Raw genomic sequence first — 17,205 nt, 5'->3', positions numbered from 1 at the left:
CATTTTTTCCCTGGCTCTAGTGTGTGCATGAAACAGACCTGCTATGTTCTGGTGCTTCCTACACCATTCAAGTTGCAGCCAAGGGGAAGTATGAGTGGCTTTTTTTGCTTGTGTGTTTCTTGACAGGATTGTTCAGTCTTCATCTTTTTATTTCTATTTGAACTTCACACAGAGTAAACCTTAATATTTCTAAGCATCTCCTTAGTAACTAACACTTAAATAGAAAAATCTTAACATTGACCTCATTGCTTGCTCTCTGCCCTCCAAAACTTCCAATGATATAGAGGATTCTAAGAAAAGGAAGCGGGATGTGCAGGCATGGTCCAAGAAAGGGATCAGCTCCGTGAAGACCTGAATCCAGGAAATAGGCTGAGCAAAGATCCAGCTGAGGAGCTGTCTCCCAGCTGCTGCTGTATCCATGCTGTTGTGAACACCACTTTTGCTCTCATTGCATCAAAGATCTCATAACAGGACTATCTAACTTCCACTTTTTGTGTTTTCTTTGGAGAGAAAAACCGCCAGAAGGAAATTCTTTCGCCTATGGCCAAGTAATGTTATTCAAAATTCCTGTGTTAGACGGGGGTTGCTAAAATCCCTTTGGAATCTCCCTTGTGTGGTGTTTCTGTACAAACACAGCATGGCACTATGTTAAACCACCACGGTTGAATGATCTCTGCAATCCATGACATAAGGAATATAGGTTGATCATATGGATTGAATCACAATAGATAGGAAAGACTAATACAGAATATATCTTATTTAATTAGGAAATCTTTCTGTCTCAGGTACTCAAAAAGTGAAGTTAATTCATGTAAACATTTTACATCTGGGCAGACTTAAAAATGCATCAGCACAGAATGTTTTAAAGTTGCTGCTTCCTAGGGGAAATTCAATAATTTTTTTAGGGCCAAACACTGAAGCCAATAGGATTTTCCTCTGTAGAATCAGAATAAAACAAAACAGCCCCCATCTCTCCCCATGACTATTGATGACAGGCACCAGAGCTCCACAAAGGAAAGCAGAAAATGAGCACTAATGAATTTTGAAGTCAACTTGCCAAGTTACAATACTGTCTTCGTTTAAGTCTCTTCTAAGAATTTTTCCAAGGTATTCACAGGAAATAAATAGCTTATGAAAACAGCAGTATAATTTCAGTGGAACCATTGACATACCCAGGAGCCCAAGTCAAAGCTTTTTCATGTGAGTGAGAACCTCCACAGCCATTGACAGAACAGCACACGATTAATCAGTTTGGGGGTAGTTTGGCAAACAGAGGTGGGTACAACTGCTTGCTCTGCCCCGACTTCCTCTGAAAGTCTTCAGTACTTTTAGGTTAATCCATTCAGTTCCTTTGGGTACCTTTCCATGCAGGGATGACAAAGCCAACTCTGAACCTTTTCATACCAAGATAATTTCTAAAGCCAAGTTTCACATACTAAAAGACAGTCCCTGAATGAGCTAACCAGGTTTCTGGAAGCAGGATAATCTCCTTAGCAAGACTCAGGTTGCTTTCCAGCAGGGCTGGCTAACCAAGCAAGCATGGCTGTTGTTTTCCCAGTGCCTGCTTTGCTGCTACGTGATTAAGCTGGGCAGATTTATGTGTCCCTGCACTGGGCTGCTTAGTTATAACCACTGGGTCTCAGTTCTTTGGGCGTAAAATGAAAGTAATACCCTCCTCCTGCCTTGCACACATGTAAGGGGGAAAATGTTAGAAGCCAGAAAATCATGTGGGTGTTTCTTGTAAAGGGTCCTAGACCTGTCTAGTATCTCAGATCTCTCTTTCTGACAACTTTGTGAATTTTGAACCCAGTCAATGCCAACTGGCCATGCGATTTCATAATTTTATCCACAGTCCTGCTTTTATCCTGTTTCCTTCCTATTTGTCACATCTGCGTTTGGAGAGTGCAACAGTCCAGAGGGGTGCTGATGCTGGGGTTCTGTGAGTTACAGAAGGCCTCAAATGTAGCAGAAAGCTGGCTGGGTCAGAAACTTTCCAGCCACTTCCTTCTTCTGCAGCTACCACAGCAGGATGTGAGATGGGAGGCACCCTATGTTAAGACCTATCCTGAAACTCAGATGATTCTCCTTTGACTGCTTGAGATATTTCTATTGGTAGATTACACTGGCAATGCCACTCAAAGTAGTCATACTAGACAGAAAGATGTTGTTGAGCACCCTGTTCAGTTAGAAGACTGGACACACATATTGACTGGTTTTGTATATGAACAAAGAAATACGCTGTCCCGCAAGGTAAGGAGAAAGCAGCTTTCCGAGGTTGTTAGAAGCGCAGGCAAAACTCTCTCTGTATCCCCTCTCCCTGTGAGTGGGTAAGATGTCTCACACATTAATACATGCTCCACATGTTACTGACTCATTTTCTTTCTCTTACTAAGAACACTTTTAAAGCAAAATTTCAGTCTTTAAAAGCAAGTCCCTGCCCTTTTATATTTAGCAAATTAAATGACTTCTCTAAAATCTCTCTGAATTTCTCTGCAGTGGGTTTGTGAAGATTATATCACAGATCTGACAGTCATAGTGAAAGAGGAATACAACCTGCTCCATATATGAACCAGGAAGTCTACTCTTTCATGTAGACAGTGAATTTCAGATGAAAGATCTGAATAACTTCCTTTTTCCACTTCAAGCTAAAAATAATATAGCCCAGCCCAGAAGACATAGGGATACAGGGGGATGGGGATAAAGCAGGAGACTGTCAATCCTGTGGCTCAGGATGCTGAAGCGCTGCAAGAACGTCACGTGCTGATACTGTAAACCAGGCCCAATGAAAGTCTTGCAAGCGCTTATTATACTGCTTAAAGACTCTTAAACCATTCCGCAGTGTTACTCTGCCTCTGTCCCACTTTGTATTGGCTCTTTCAGCAATACATTTTCCAGAAAAGGGGACTTGGTGTAAGAATTGTTAATTAAATGATCTGTGCCTGGTGCTATAAATAAGCATAACTATGTCATTCTTATTGAAGTCAGTTACATTTTGCCTGCCCTTCATGCCTAGTTTTAAGAGATCTCATATTGGAAGGTGAAGAGACTGCGGTTTTAGTCTGTATTTCTAGCTGTTTTCTCTCTGTGAGCCATATGGCTACAGTTCTGGGCCTCTAAACAGAGTCTGAATGTCTCTCTGAATATGTTTAAATCATACAGCAGGTACGTGCTGTGAAGCACCTCAAAGTGGCTGTATTCTAGCTGTCCACTTCAAGCATATGGCTGAACTGTGTGCTGGGTCCTGCCTGGCCACAAGTCCCTCCCATGAACTGGTGGGGAGACAGCGAGCATCCGAATCTCACTGAACTGCAACTTGGCATGCGGGTGTGTGGGTCAACATGCCTTTTGCATGGCTGGGGAACCCATGTCTCATATTTGTGGGCCTTTGATGAGGATCTCAGAGATGACTGATAACCTCATTGAGTACTCTCTGCCTCAGCAGGAGGGTGGAGGTCAATGGTGGAATTCAGTATGTAAAATATCAACTTGAGAAGACAAGTGAGTGGGCTACTGTACTTGGCATTGCTTCAACAGCTTCTACAGTAGTGCAGTTCTTATTTTTACCATTCAAGAATGATCTCAAAAAATTGGAGAGAACTCAAAGAGGATCCACAGCAATGGCTAAAGAACTGGAGCACACACAAAGACTCATAGGAGCTCAAGCTGTTTATTAGGTAGGTGATAAAGTTAGGGGAGAGTCTGCAAGTCATGCTCATTGAGGAAGAAACAATTTGATTATAAAGGGCTTTCCGATCCAATAAACAAAAGTACAAGACCTAGTAGATGTGATCTGAGGCCTTCCCTAAAAGACCCACAGAAAAGAATGTCCTCCCCGACAGCTCCACTTTGGTCCAGCTGAAATGGTCGTGGAGGGAACAGTTTCTTCTGCTGAATCCAGTGTAGGCAATGCCTCCAGCAAGACAAGCTGTGGCCATGGCCCTGGTTTGGCCTCAGCAGCAAGGACACACTATTACATCAACTGCACTGTACATCAGAGAAGAAGCCAGGCAAGCTAATGTCTATATAGCTGACAGGTCACCTCTGAATTGCTGAAGGATTCTCAAGAAATCTGGATTGCTTTTAGTACCACTGACTGGGCCTGGTAAAGGAGTCTTTTTAATGTGTATTAGGATTGAGCAAACAGGGACAAAAGGGAAATAAATCTCTTTCTAGCCCTTGGAGAAAGAAATTTTTTTTGTTTCCTCATTTTTGGGTCAGAGGCAGAGACATGGAAATCCCGTGGTACAGCTTGCTCCCGCAGATGTCTGACAAATTCTGGAGCAATAGGGAAATTATTTCTGCTCTAATGATAATTCAGAATCAGCATTTCAGGTAAAACAGTGTTTCAGATATCTAACCAAACTTAGAGTAAAATGTTAAAGAATCTTCTATCACATACCACTTCAAACTGATGACCGGTCCTGCCATCAAAACTGGCATCGATCAAAACTCAGGCAGCAGACTCCCAACAGCTGCAGAAAGTGCTGGGCTTACAGAACTGGCTGAAAATTTTCTTGTAAGGAAAGAGGGCCACTTACTTTTAGAAAATTTTCTCTCCTTTTCTTGAAATTATTAGATTTGGTGATGAAAAACTTACATTTAACTGAGTGTTTTCTGGAATAATGAAAGAATGAAGTTCTAGAGAGTGGAAAGAGTCATCACAAAATCATTAAAGGAACTCTATAACAGCAGGTCTACTAATGCATCACCTCACTCTGGTTGTCCTAATGTAGGGTAAAGCAGGCTTCCAAAATTATATTCTCCATATCAAGGGAAAACTAAGCAAAACCAAGTGCAGAATATTTATCGCCATTAAATTTTCTCCATTGTTTTTTGGACAGTGGAGCAAAAGATAAAATCTGTGGAATGAATATGTCACTTCATAGATCATTATAAGTGCAGCAGTTTACTATAACAGCAAAACCCTTAGATTATGATGGATTAACGTCTTTAACATAAACCTAATTTTTATAATGTGATTCATAACCCATTTTCCTTGCAATAATTTACAACAGTAAAAAATTTGGAACAGCACATTTTTTCCTAAAAAATAAACTTGATGTGAAAGTGAAGCCATTTAATAAAGGACAGTCCACTGGAAAAGTTTTCTATATATATCATCAAAAAGTATATGTTGCTTTGTATATCCTTGCTAGTAGGGGCTGGGTTGTCTCTCGTGTGTGGCCTTAAGAAATAATTATTTTGGTTGTTAAAAAATTAAGAAAATATCCTTCATTCTGAACAGGATGGGAGAAGGGATGATTCCCATACATCATAAATATTTAATTACAACTTTTATATATCTGTGTATAAAATCAAGGGCCAAAAGTAATGACCAGAGAGGACCACAAACAGTGTATTTCGCCATTATTTGAGGAAAATTAGAAATAATGCAGAAAATCAAAAAAAGTTCAGTAAGTGGTTTTGTTCTTTTCTAGGGTATGGGGAGTACAATACTGTATTCACATAATCTGTAGTTGAAATACTTTCCACTACAGCAGTTTTCAAAAGCATCTCTATTCAATGTACAGAAATGGGAGCTTTTTGCTGCTCATCTACCCCACCTGTCTTGGGCTCTTCTTTCACTAAATCACATTCTGGAAGTGCTTAAAGACAGAGGAGCTGTATTCCATCCTGTGGGTCAGAGAATGCGAATTTATGATGTAAAGTGGCGTTCCTCATCAGGGCACAATAAAAAAAAACTTGAATGGTCTAGTCAGCAGCAGGCTGCAGTCAGGGGAACAAAGTGACCTGAATGCAAAAAGGGACAAGTAATCTCAGGATGAATCAGGTGAGGGAAGATCTTTTTAAAAATGTGAAAATATTATTGTTATTTGCCAAGGCTATTGTTAAGATGTTATCTGGAAACTCTGTTCACTCATGTTTGAAAATTCAAACTTGCACATGGGTAGAGCAGGCATCTGGACAAAATGGGGAAAATTGCTCTTGTAGAGCAGGCATGAAGGAGCTTGTCTTGTTTACCATAGCAAAAGAAAGGCTGGGATGCAATATGATTGCTTTTTTGGAAATACATCAGAGGGCTGAGCACCACGAGAGGAGAAAGATATGTGAACTAACAGCATATACAGGAAATGGGAGATAGGTAAGTAGATAGATAGATGTACAGGTAGATAGATAGTCACATTCAAAGTGTCTCTTTCCTGTAGCAGTTGCATCAGAAGCTCAAACAGTTGGAAGCTGAAATGAGAAAAATTCAAATCAAAGTGAGATGAAAATTTTGATTGTGATGTTAATTGTAGCAGTTTAGCAGTTTGCAGTAGATTCTGTCTCAGTGGAAACTGAAATGAAAATGGCACATTTTCTTTACAAGATAATTTTTGTTCATTCATAACAGTTGTCTTGAATCAGGAACTGATTCATGGAAATCATATGGCTCCTATTTTGCTGTGTGTCAACAAGGCAGTTCCCACAGTGCCTAAAATCTTGTTGCTATCATTCTACTTGTTTAATTTATAGCTCCTTTGAAATTACAAGATCAGTGTAAATCAGACTCAATGGAAATAAGAATTGGATTCTATGCTTTAGCACTTCTGTGAAACAAAAATCCATTGTTTTCTGTGTCTTGAATCTTTCTTGAATGGTTTTATTTCATACATGGTTACAGCTCAGCAGAAGGCTGTTGTTAGCTCGCAATAATAGATTATATTCCAGTATTTTTTGTGTAGCTTCCTTTGCTGAGGAGGCCAGCCTCTAGGTTAACTTCTGGAAGTAACTTTGGAAACTAATTTTCAGGCAATGCTCCAAGAAAAAGAGGCACATGTTGAGGAACTGACATAACTTTTTAACACCACAACCAGCATATTTCTTCAGGCAAACCCAGCCAAAAGAAGTTGCCAAAATCAATATTGATCTAGTCCTTCAGCCAATCAACAAATGCCATTGTTTATAAGATATAACTTTCTTGGTTAAAGTTCAAAGCTAAACGCCAAGGATTTTCAAAACGATTTAAATGAGAGGATTTAGATTTCCAGAAACTCTGGCTTGCTCTCAGCCTCAGTGGGTATTCTGAGCCATCAGAAATTATCCAGAAAACCTCCACAGGTTTTATATTAAACCTAATGGTGAAATGACAGCAAAGTGGACGTGGGTGCATGCACATATGCATGTGCGTGTGATACATGTACACAAATATGTACCTACAAATCTTATATGAAAAAATGGCACTTCAGATTTTTCTGGATCACTGAAATCTGGTTTGAGACTAAGAAAAGAGAATTACACACTATGATTAAATGAAATTTGCAGGATCTCCTGTGGGTTGATAAAATGTCTGCTCTTCTAATCCAGCAAAATAAAAATTGTGTTGGGTTCAAAATTCCATGAGCTTAGGTTTTATAATCGTAAATCCATTGAATCATTGCATAGGCATGAGATTTATTTAACCTTTTCCTTAAGGTGTTTCTTTAAAAGAACCAAATATTCCTGAATTTTACATGGTATTAATATGTCCAGAACTACACAAACCCAGAAGAGGCAATGCAAATGTTTATCCCCTTTAGCAAGAGATTTGCGTGATTCCAGTCAAGGATTACATTCCAGAATCTGGGCTTCATTTTGTGAGACACGCTATATGAGCTTTAGATAACATGCAGACAGGTAGGCCACGTGGCAAAAAGCCAACTTTTCAACTAATATTCAGAAACCTCAATAAGTGGGAGCTGCACTTTTTAAACTTGTAAGTAATAATCTGTGTTCTGAATAGCGCTATCAGGGTGTTTTGAAATATTAACGCATACTGCTATCTAGCTTTGGCGGGCCATTTAAGTAACGATGAAGACTCTTGCTTAGGTATTGAATGGTAAAATTGGGTTTATTTTCATAGCCTTTAAAGTCCTGGAACCATAGTGTAGACATCTGATTTTAACAGTCTTATATGGTACTCTGATGCTCCTGCTTTGCTTTTTTCCTTAGATTCAGGATTTTTGCTTTCCTATCTTGAGGGTGAAGTGGTTTGAACCAATTATAATTTGCAGTGTTAACTCACTCCTAAAAAAAAAAAACCTACATGCCTATTTGCTAAAAATTCTGGTTATTCATTGTGCCGAGTGGAGATAGTGCTGCCTTTTCCTCATTTTTACCATTTCAGTGGCCCAAGACAGTCTAAAGGACTGTACGTAGCTATTCCTCTTTGTGTCTTTGCATGCATGAGACTTAAAATTTCTATCTTGTGACACAACAGACAGCAGTGGCTTAAATTTCCCCTTACTGAGTGTGTCACACGGTAATCCTGGATGTGACAGGGGACTGTGCCATTTTCTTACTGTCTTCTTAAAACTCACAGGTATGTTTTTGTAAACAGGAATGCCTCTGATTATGACAAAATGAATGCAAATAGCATTAGTTTCACTTAGCTTTTTTAACTTATTCTCCCTAAAAAAATAAAGTAGTGGATTATATAGTCCAGTATCTGGTAATCAGGCTGTAAAATGAATAACTTAGCATAATACAGAGTGGGAAATGGGTACAAAAATACAAAAAGGGTATTGTCCTTTTAGGTATTCTGAGAGTCCTTTGAGTCTTCTTCTACGCAGAAAAAATAAGAATCTGTGCTGTTTACTGATGAACAGTCATAGAGGATAGATCTAGTTCTTCCAGAAATTGTGCATTATTGTGGTCTTAAGCTATGCCATGCTTTAACTTTTGGGTTTCACAGTCCTGGCATAGACTCTGCGGCAGGACATACATTTCATGCAGCTAGTGTCATAAGTTACAAAAAAAACCAAACCCAAGCCCCAAACCGTTTTCTCAAAGAAACCCCCTTTTCCCTAGGTGCTGGGTTATTAAACTCCATCAAACTAACTTTTAAGCGTAGCTTCAAAATGAGTATCCCACTCTGATGTCAGTAGGCGCAGAAATACCTGCTTACCCCTAGTCTTTACCTGTAGGTCAATCATCTTTTCTTTACTAGGTGTAACTTGTTCTGGTTTTATGGCAAGCAAAGATAGGGACCTCTTCCTCTACCCCACCAGCAGAGCCAAGTCCTCCCTCTGTCCAACAACATAGGCACTTTCTATCGACCTCAGCCCAGAAATCCAACCCATCTCACAAAATGAGGATTAGTGTGTAGTACCATGAAAAGCTCCGAGCAGCACCTCGGCTACACCACCACCAAGTATTCAATGGGGAAGGGACAGACAGGAGGACAAGCTCCTACTCTGAACTGGTCAGAAAGGGTATTTCACAGCAGGAGAGGGCTCTGATGGTCAGCCTGGTTGATAGGGGGCAATCCAGTCTTCTGCGGCAGTTACATATGCTGCCTTCCAGATTGAGTGGTTTGCACTGCAGTAGCCTGAAACCCTGAAATTCTCACATGCTTAAAACTGATGAGGAGACGCTGCTGTCATTCCTCAGCCCTTACAGTTGTAAGGTGCTATGAGCCACTTGGTCCTGTGGGACCTGGGAAGCAGTGGTGGACTGGGTACATACCAGAGCGTGGCTACACTTCCCATATTTATCTGCTAATAACCTATTATGAATTTTTTCTACCTGTTCTTATTTGATTCAGGGTTTTTTAAAGGACTCTGACATAACTGCTTCACTGTGATGAGCAATGATGTAAGGCTACACTGGGTTCATTTGTTCAGCATTTTAGGATCAACTGTGTCTGTACAACAAAACCAGAAAACCCTACCCTCCTCAGCCTCTGCTTTTTTGAAAATCTTCCTGGATCTTGCTTAAAAGTAGGTGTACTGTTCACTTTTTTCTCCTCTCAGATACAGAAAGCCATGCTGTAGTGGACATCCAATGACATATTTTGTTTTCAGGGAGATGTTTAAAAATATTTGAAATCCATTGCCAATAAATATTCATAATATTCCCTGCAGAAAAGCTTGTTCCCAGAAGTTGCCATAGGTGACATGGAAGTTCAGGAATGATAAATGTTTCTTTTTGCTGACGATTTCACATTTTCTTCTTGCTGCTGACATTTAGACAAAGTTTTCTGCTGACATTAGAAAGAAAAAATTATTTTCCCTGTCCAGACGTTCCTGGCCAAAATATCACTTTTGTGCTTGCTTTTACATTCTTAAGTTCCCAGTTGTCCTAAACGAATTCTTTTTTATTGATCTAATGATTACTAGGTTCCAATTCTCCCTGATTATTCTTTCACTTTATGCCTTGTATCTGTAGCTGTAGTAGGAGAGCTCAGCTGTTGCATTTTAATACTTTTAGTAATCTTCCTTTCTGTCTGTCTAGCCGCACAATAACTTTCACTTGACTTTAGGTCAGTTAATGGCAGGTGGCTGCACAAATTCACATGGGGTTTTTTTCTATCTCTTCTGCAATCCGAATTAGCGATACTTTCCTTCACACACAATTCTCGAAAGTACATCTACCCCATCTGTTTGGTGCCTTTGTTTATGTGTTGTTTTAAAGCAATATGGTTGCAATTTTTTCACCACTCTTACATTATCAGGTGTCTCTGTTTCCCTGATCACATCTAGCGTTGTCCATTGTCTTGAGTTTTGGGCTTGGCTTCTCTCTTAATACCATACATAAGGTCCCTCAGTTCTGTACAAAGTTAACTCAGGCCAAAACTTAAGGTTGCAATAGCCACAAATGAATATATTTTGAAAGAGCCTTCCTTTCTAGAACTAATATTCAGTATAAGCCTTATTAGTTCCAGATTTGCACAGATTTTTAAATGCTGCTAATTCAAAACTTTTGCATTTACTTTTATAACACACAGACAATTAAAAGCAGGCTGGACAGCAATGAACAAATCTGGGACTCGTTATGACACCATTGTTGTTATAACAGTTCTCGTTGTTTGTATTTCAAAGTGAGAAAATTGAAAGTTATTCTGAATAAAACCAATGCTTGTGAATACTAAACTTTTAAACTCAATTTAACTGCCTTTGGTTTTTCTACCATGGAAAAAAAAATATTCCTTAAAAAAACCATCACAGAAAATCAGTTCTTGGGTGTCATTATCTGGTTGCCAATCAATAAGTAAGCAAGAAGTGCACAAGTCTGCAATAACACAGGAAAAGGAAAACAAAACATGAGGCCAAATCCTAGCAGATCTGAAAAATAAAACCAGTCTTACCTCAAAAACCAAAACAGTTGGGAAGAGGCAATAAAAATGGTCTGCAGAAAAGCCTACTGCACCTTTGTAAGTTGGAAAGATTTGTTCCATCTATTGCTGCCAAGGGAGAGGGAAGAGAGGGCACAGAGTTTTGCAGGAAACACATGCTTTTGCCGGGCTTTTTGGTACTCTTTTTCTCATTTATCGCTTAATATGATAGGCACCTGTATGCAGCTGTTCCTGACAAGCAAACCTCTTATGGTGGTAGTACAGACTAAGAAAAATAGCTTGGTTTGGGTTTGTACCTTTGTTCCCTAAAGAAAAGCCACAGCACAGACACCTGCTGGTTGCTGTTTCTTGGGGTTCTGGATTCCTTGGATCCACACCAGTAAAACAGTACTTTGCCTGTGGAGCCAGATTGCCCATTTCCATGCTTGCACCTTTGTAAATTCAGATGCAGTCTGTGGCAATGGAATTGCTTTGCAGTAAGAGGACCCACACTATACTTTCTGTCCTGCTACTCCAAACATTCTGTAATAGACTTTAGTGATGATACAGTAGGTATTGGAGGTGTAATATGTATTGAAGACATACTTGCCAAGAAAATTACAATATTAAAGAGGCAGAAAAAAATAAAGCACCCTCCTAATTTTTAGCCCCATTGTCTCATAGTGTGAAATACCATTCTGCCAAAGCACACTGTTCTCTTCTACCTTAACACACAAAAGAAGTAATATTCTACTGTGTCTTGTTAACAGCCCTGAAGCTTTAAATATCTGTGAGGTTAAAGGCCCTATTCCTGAAGGCTTGGTTGGAGGCAAAATAGAGAGCTGAAAGCACATACAGCATGTTGAAGGTGCATTATGTAAGAGAATTTCCCCCCCCCCGAAATTCCTTCTAATATAAAAATAACGAGAATTTCTAGCAGAAAAGAGTCAGTCAAAAACTTCCTCATTTTGCTTTTCTGTTCATGCCACTCCTAGTAGTGACCATGACAATGAAGCAACGGAAATGAGAATTGGTTCAGCTTCATGAAGGTATAATACTTGACACATTAAATTTCAGTTAAAAACTTGACACCTTGCATTAGGTGACAGAGAGGACTATATAAATAACAGGAAGTTTCCTGCTAAAGCAGGAAGCTATTCTGAATTCTTTTTCAGAAGCCCTGCAGAGAGATATGGTACTTACAAAGCAGTGATGCGTTGCTCTCTTTTTCCTACTCATCTGACCCAGCACAATGGCTGCAGAGACTTCCTGGTTTGGAAACCACAGCACCCCAGAATAATCTAGAAATATACATTGTGAACTGCAGAAGGCAGATAAAACCAGTACTAAAACTAAGGCAACACTGGATGATCAGACAAATGCCAGCTTTGGAGCCTTCTAAAACTGCATTTAGGTGTGTCCTTAAATGACGGTGTAATCCCAAGCTCAGACAGGTACCACTGGGAATGTGCTTTCCTTCTCAACACAATTCTATATTGTTTAGCCGCAGAAGCACAGGAAGTTTAAGAATGAGGAAGCTATAGACTTTTCCTTATGCATCAACATTAACCTTTTTTTTTCATGAATGATTAGGTGCTGCTTTGTCAGTGCTAAAAGGAGACATTTTACAAAACAACTCACAAAGGAGAGCATTAAAAATTACAGCTGCTGTCTTCACAAAGGTTAGTGATGGTTCTACGAGTGGGCAACCTTACCAGAGTTGCAGAGGGAGCAAAAGCTACTTTTCTGAATTTCCAGTTCTTGTTCAGCGTAAAGAATATGGAAAGTGAAACAACTTGGCTACAATCCCTTCATGGAGTGAACTTTCTCAAATTTTCAACATGAAGAAGCTGGACCTTGTCAGCAGAGTTCTACCTTTCCTTCTGTCAATGGTAAACCTGTGCAATCTGCTACATTTTGAGTGTCTCTCCCTTTGAACCTATTCAATCTTTCTTGGGATTTAAATACCAACATTTACACTGGAGCTGGCCAAACCCCAGAATATATGAAGGGATGAAATTTTGGCATTTTGAAACTTGTTTATGTGCAGAATAGAGGGGAAAAAAAGCTTGCAAAATTTCCCATTGAGCAGGCAAAGTGAAAAAATAATTCTGGAAATACCAACACACATGATTTCCAAAAGGAAAGGTGCTCTCCAGGGATCACAGCAGCAGTTTTGAGCAAGTGACTGCTAGTCAGGGTAAGCAGTAGTGAAATCAACAGGAATCATGTCAGCATCTGCCAAGGCTCTGAGACTCCAGACAGGCTTGGGGAGCCTAGAAAGCCAGCTGGACTGAGAGCCTGGAAACACTGGTACCCTCGGCCCCGGTCAGTCTGAATTAGCAATAAACCTCTGCAGCCTCCTCTGTGGCAGGATGCCTGGCAGGCGGGCAAATTTTGGCTTGAGCTGGGGTTGCAAGCTGACTGCTACACAGATGGAGGCCAACATAGTTAAATCCAGAGCTTCCAAGGCTCCCTTGTTCTTGGCTCAGGTAGGATCCCAAACCACCCGCCCAGCCCCTGGCCCCAGGACCGCTTGTGCACAGGGCTATTCTGGAGCTGTGAGCTCTAGGAGCGTGGGCTCCTAGGCAGAAACTGCACAGCCATGCCACTGCAGCCCATCAGGACCAGAAGGGAGCACGTCAGGTTTGATAGATTTGTTGAAAATTTTTGAAAGTTTTGTTGTTTTTTTTTTTGGAACTGATGAGCTGACCTCTGAACCAATGCTTCCATCCTGGCCACAGGGATGTGATGTGTAAGAGGAAAATACAAATGCCTCAAACTGAACAAAGACTGTATTATGATTTCACAGAGTTAGTAAATGTGTTTCTAAAATGCCAGAAGAGGCTTTTGCTGACATGCCATCAATCCTATGGCCTTTAACCCTACAAAAGAGGATAAAACCTCTTCCTACTCACCTTAATTATCTCACTGAGGCCAAGACTGGGATTTTCTTTCTAACAGCTGGCTTATAGCACATTAAAAACTATCCATACATCATGTGTCAGCTGCAAGTGAACTAGTAGAAGGACAACAGTGTAAGAACTTGCCTGAACCAGAAACCTCACTGGGTCATTTTGCCTTGACTTTACTACCACTATAATTATTTTTTTTCAGTGTTTGTGTTCAAAGTATCCAATTAAAGCAGGTCTTCACTTTGACCTGGGAATTGAGTACAACCTGGAGAACAACTGTACTCCTGAATCTAAACTGCAAAGTATGTTGGTGTACAACACATCTTGGTTTCTAAGATGGTAGAGTTGTACCCTTACACTGTGACAATGAAAGCTTTCTATCAAAAACATTACGAAACATCACACTGAAATAGAGTGATTCAATTTAAGACCTAGATTGGCATAAATAAAAAGATGTTAAAACTGTGCTCTTGTAGAGAAGGCTGAGTTAATGCTCTTATCTCTGAAAATAACCAACATCATTTTTTCTGAAGGTATAATACTCTGCTGCTTCTAATTTCATAGTTCTGTAAGTAGGAGACCTTTTGTCGTCACCAAGCTAGTGATTGGCCTGTGAAGCAGGACTGATGCTTCTAGAGTCTCTCCCCAGCTGGTACTGTAGCAGTGGAGACAGATGCAAAGACATTACAGAATGTAACATATATCAGTTTAGTGACTCATCTTTATTCCTTCTGTACAGTATATGGAAAAATATGCAAGAAACATTGCCCTTACAAACAGAATAAATAATTAGTAGGCAAGATGAAGAGCTGAAGTTCACATGCATTCATTGTTCCTTTTTTTCCCTTTCCATAAGTCACACTTTTTTAAACACGGACCAAGCTCACTATTCACATGCAGTGTGAATCCCACACTGTAGTCTCTCCCCTCTTCCCCATATGCCTGTAAGGCACAAAGTGGTGGGAAAAAACTGTGGCTGTTTCTTACTGATTACTGTACATTTTTGTGATAAAATGTTTTGCGGGACTATCAGGCTGAACTCTAGCTGACTGCTTTCAGCCCAGCAATATTCCATATAGCCAGGAACTAACACTTCAAGCATTTCCTTCTTTCCTTGAACTCTGCAGTGAGGAACACTGGCTAGTTATCTGTACATCTTGAGTGCTTCTCTGTATTTCTTTAAAGCAAGACAAAGAGGCATTCAATAGGAATTTGACTGTATTATATAGCTTCTAATTCTGTTTTCGCCATTATCACGTATCAGTTCTGGTTTTGTTCCCCAGCCAAGTTCTTTTCATATTTTCCAGAAGTGCCTGCACCCAGTGCCCCAGGAAGGTTTAATGAACAAATCAGTATTCCTTTTTAAGCAAGCAATTATTTTTCATTCATCTCTTTTCAGGTCTGTTAGGGAAACAGTGAATTAAAGAAACTAATAGAAAGGAGTTCTTGCTACCACTACCATGTGCTGGTTCTGAGCCAGAGCATGTCTAACATTTGCAGGAATCATGCGTGTGAAATGAAAGTGGACAATGGCTTTTCTGTAAAATGATTAACTGTGTTGGTCCTCTTTCACTCTTCTCATGGAAAGAAGTCAGACAGTCCTTGCGGAAGAGCTAAACTCAAAAATATTCCCGGTTGGCCTGCAACAGGGAACCAGGTTATCCTCAGCCAGAATTAGCTCATCCAAGCTTTCCCCCTACTCCTGAATGTGTAAAAAGTTCATAGATGGGGGTAAGTTTGGGAGTCTGGCACAAATGATTGTTGCCATCTGAAGTAGCTCAGATCAGGATTAGGTCTTCTGGACGACAATTTGGGCACCAAAGTCCATTTATTTCAAGGTTGTTTTCTTTTCCACTTCTGTTGGTCTGGAATGGCTCCAGATATGAAACTTCTGCACACCAATGTCCTACCATTGTCAGTCTTTAGGAGAAAACATCTTTGTCCCTCTTGCTAGAAAAATACAGCAGAAGCTGGTAGTTTCCCACTAAATTGTGACTGAATAACATGGTTTCCTTTTCAGCTATGGTTTTTGTCATCTCTCTGGCATCTCAGCCTACAGCATAGCATTACTTTGGTTTTCTTGTGTCACTGACAACTTTTTATGTCTTGCACTGGTGTACTGGGACATGTGATCTAACAGCCAGAATCTCTGATGTGACTGTATCTCTAGTAGCACATGCTGTAACCTGTAGGGAACTTCAGCATCCCTTAACTAGGGATGATGCAGTAAAACTAACTGTAGCCTACTCTGTGTATCTCATTTAGATGTCAGAAGCAGACAGCTTTTGCCACTTTTCTACATGCCTACCACAACAGAAGATAATCCTTGTGTTTTGGTTTTGCATCTGGAGTCTGACACTGGATGTGAAGTGAATTTATCACTGCCCTACTGCCACTGCAGCATGACAGCTGCCATCCTTGTGCTCCTGATGACTAAGATGTCAAAAGAAATGCTGATGCTAATAACGTTGTACCTTTCCACACATAATTCGTGCTAGAGGTCTTTAACACTGTAATTGCTTGCACTTGAACTTCCTTTTTTTTCTCTTGCTGGACGATGTTGGTATGAACGTCTAATACTTATGCTGAAACTAAAGTTTAAATTTTATTTTTGCTTATGTTTTATGTTGTAACTCTTCTGGCAGAGTTAATATTAAGGCTGTTATTGGAAAATGAGTCAGCACTTTCAAAAACTGCAGTCTTGAGTCCCCAGATGCTTAACCTTATAGGAATAGTTTTATATTGAAACCCAAGAACTCCCAAAGCTTGGGCCTGGAATAGCTGGGATTGTAGTACTTGAGATACGGATATGTTTGCAACTTTTATTTCATCCTAATAAAGTTTCCAGTATTGTCTGTACATGTGAATAGGCACAGCTGATACAACACAGATTTAAACACATTTGAGAGAATTCAAGTTAGATTCTAATTAAGCTTGCTTTGGTATCTATTCCCTCTAATATTTTGTTTTCAGAAAAGCTGTGAGCTCTTCTGGCTTAGCTGGCCAAGGAAACATTCCTGCTGCTACAGGCGATTCTTAGATGCAGGCAGCTGGAGTCCCAGTCCTCCAGCACTCATCCTTTTTAGTCCCATTGCAGAGCTTGACCTGAAGATGAGAAACACTCCCAGGTCCTAAACTTTATCGCATTGTTCCTTCTTCTTTTGGCATCCCTTTCTATTTGCATCACAAGTCCCTTATTTAATTATCATTAAAAGGCCTCTGTCACTCAGAACCATGATCACAGATCCAAGCAGT

This window comes from Phalacrocorax aristotelis, chromosome 4 (assembly GCF_949628215.1).
Source record: "Phalacrocorax aristotelis chromosome 4, bGulAri2.1, whole genome shotgun sequence".
NCBI classification, from domain to species: domain Eukaryota; kingdom Metazoa; phylum Chordata; class Aves; order Suliformes; family Phalacrocoracidae; genus Phalacrocorax; species Phalacrocorax aristotelis.
Note: the sequence above shows the minus strand (reverse complement) of the source record.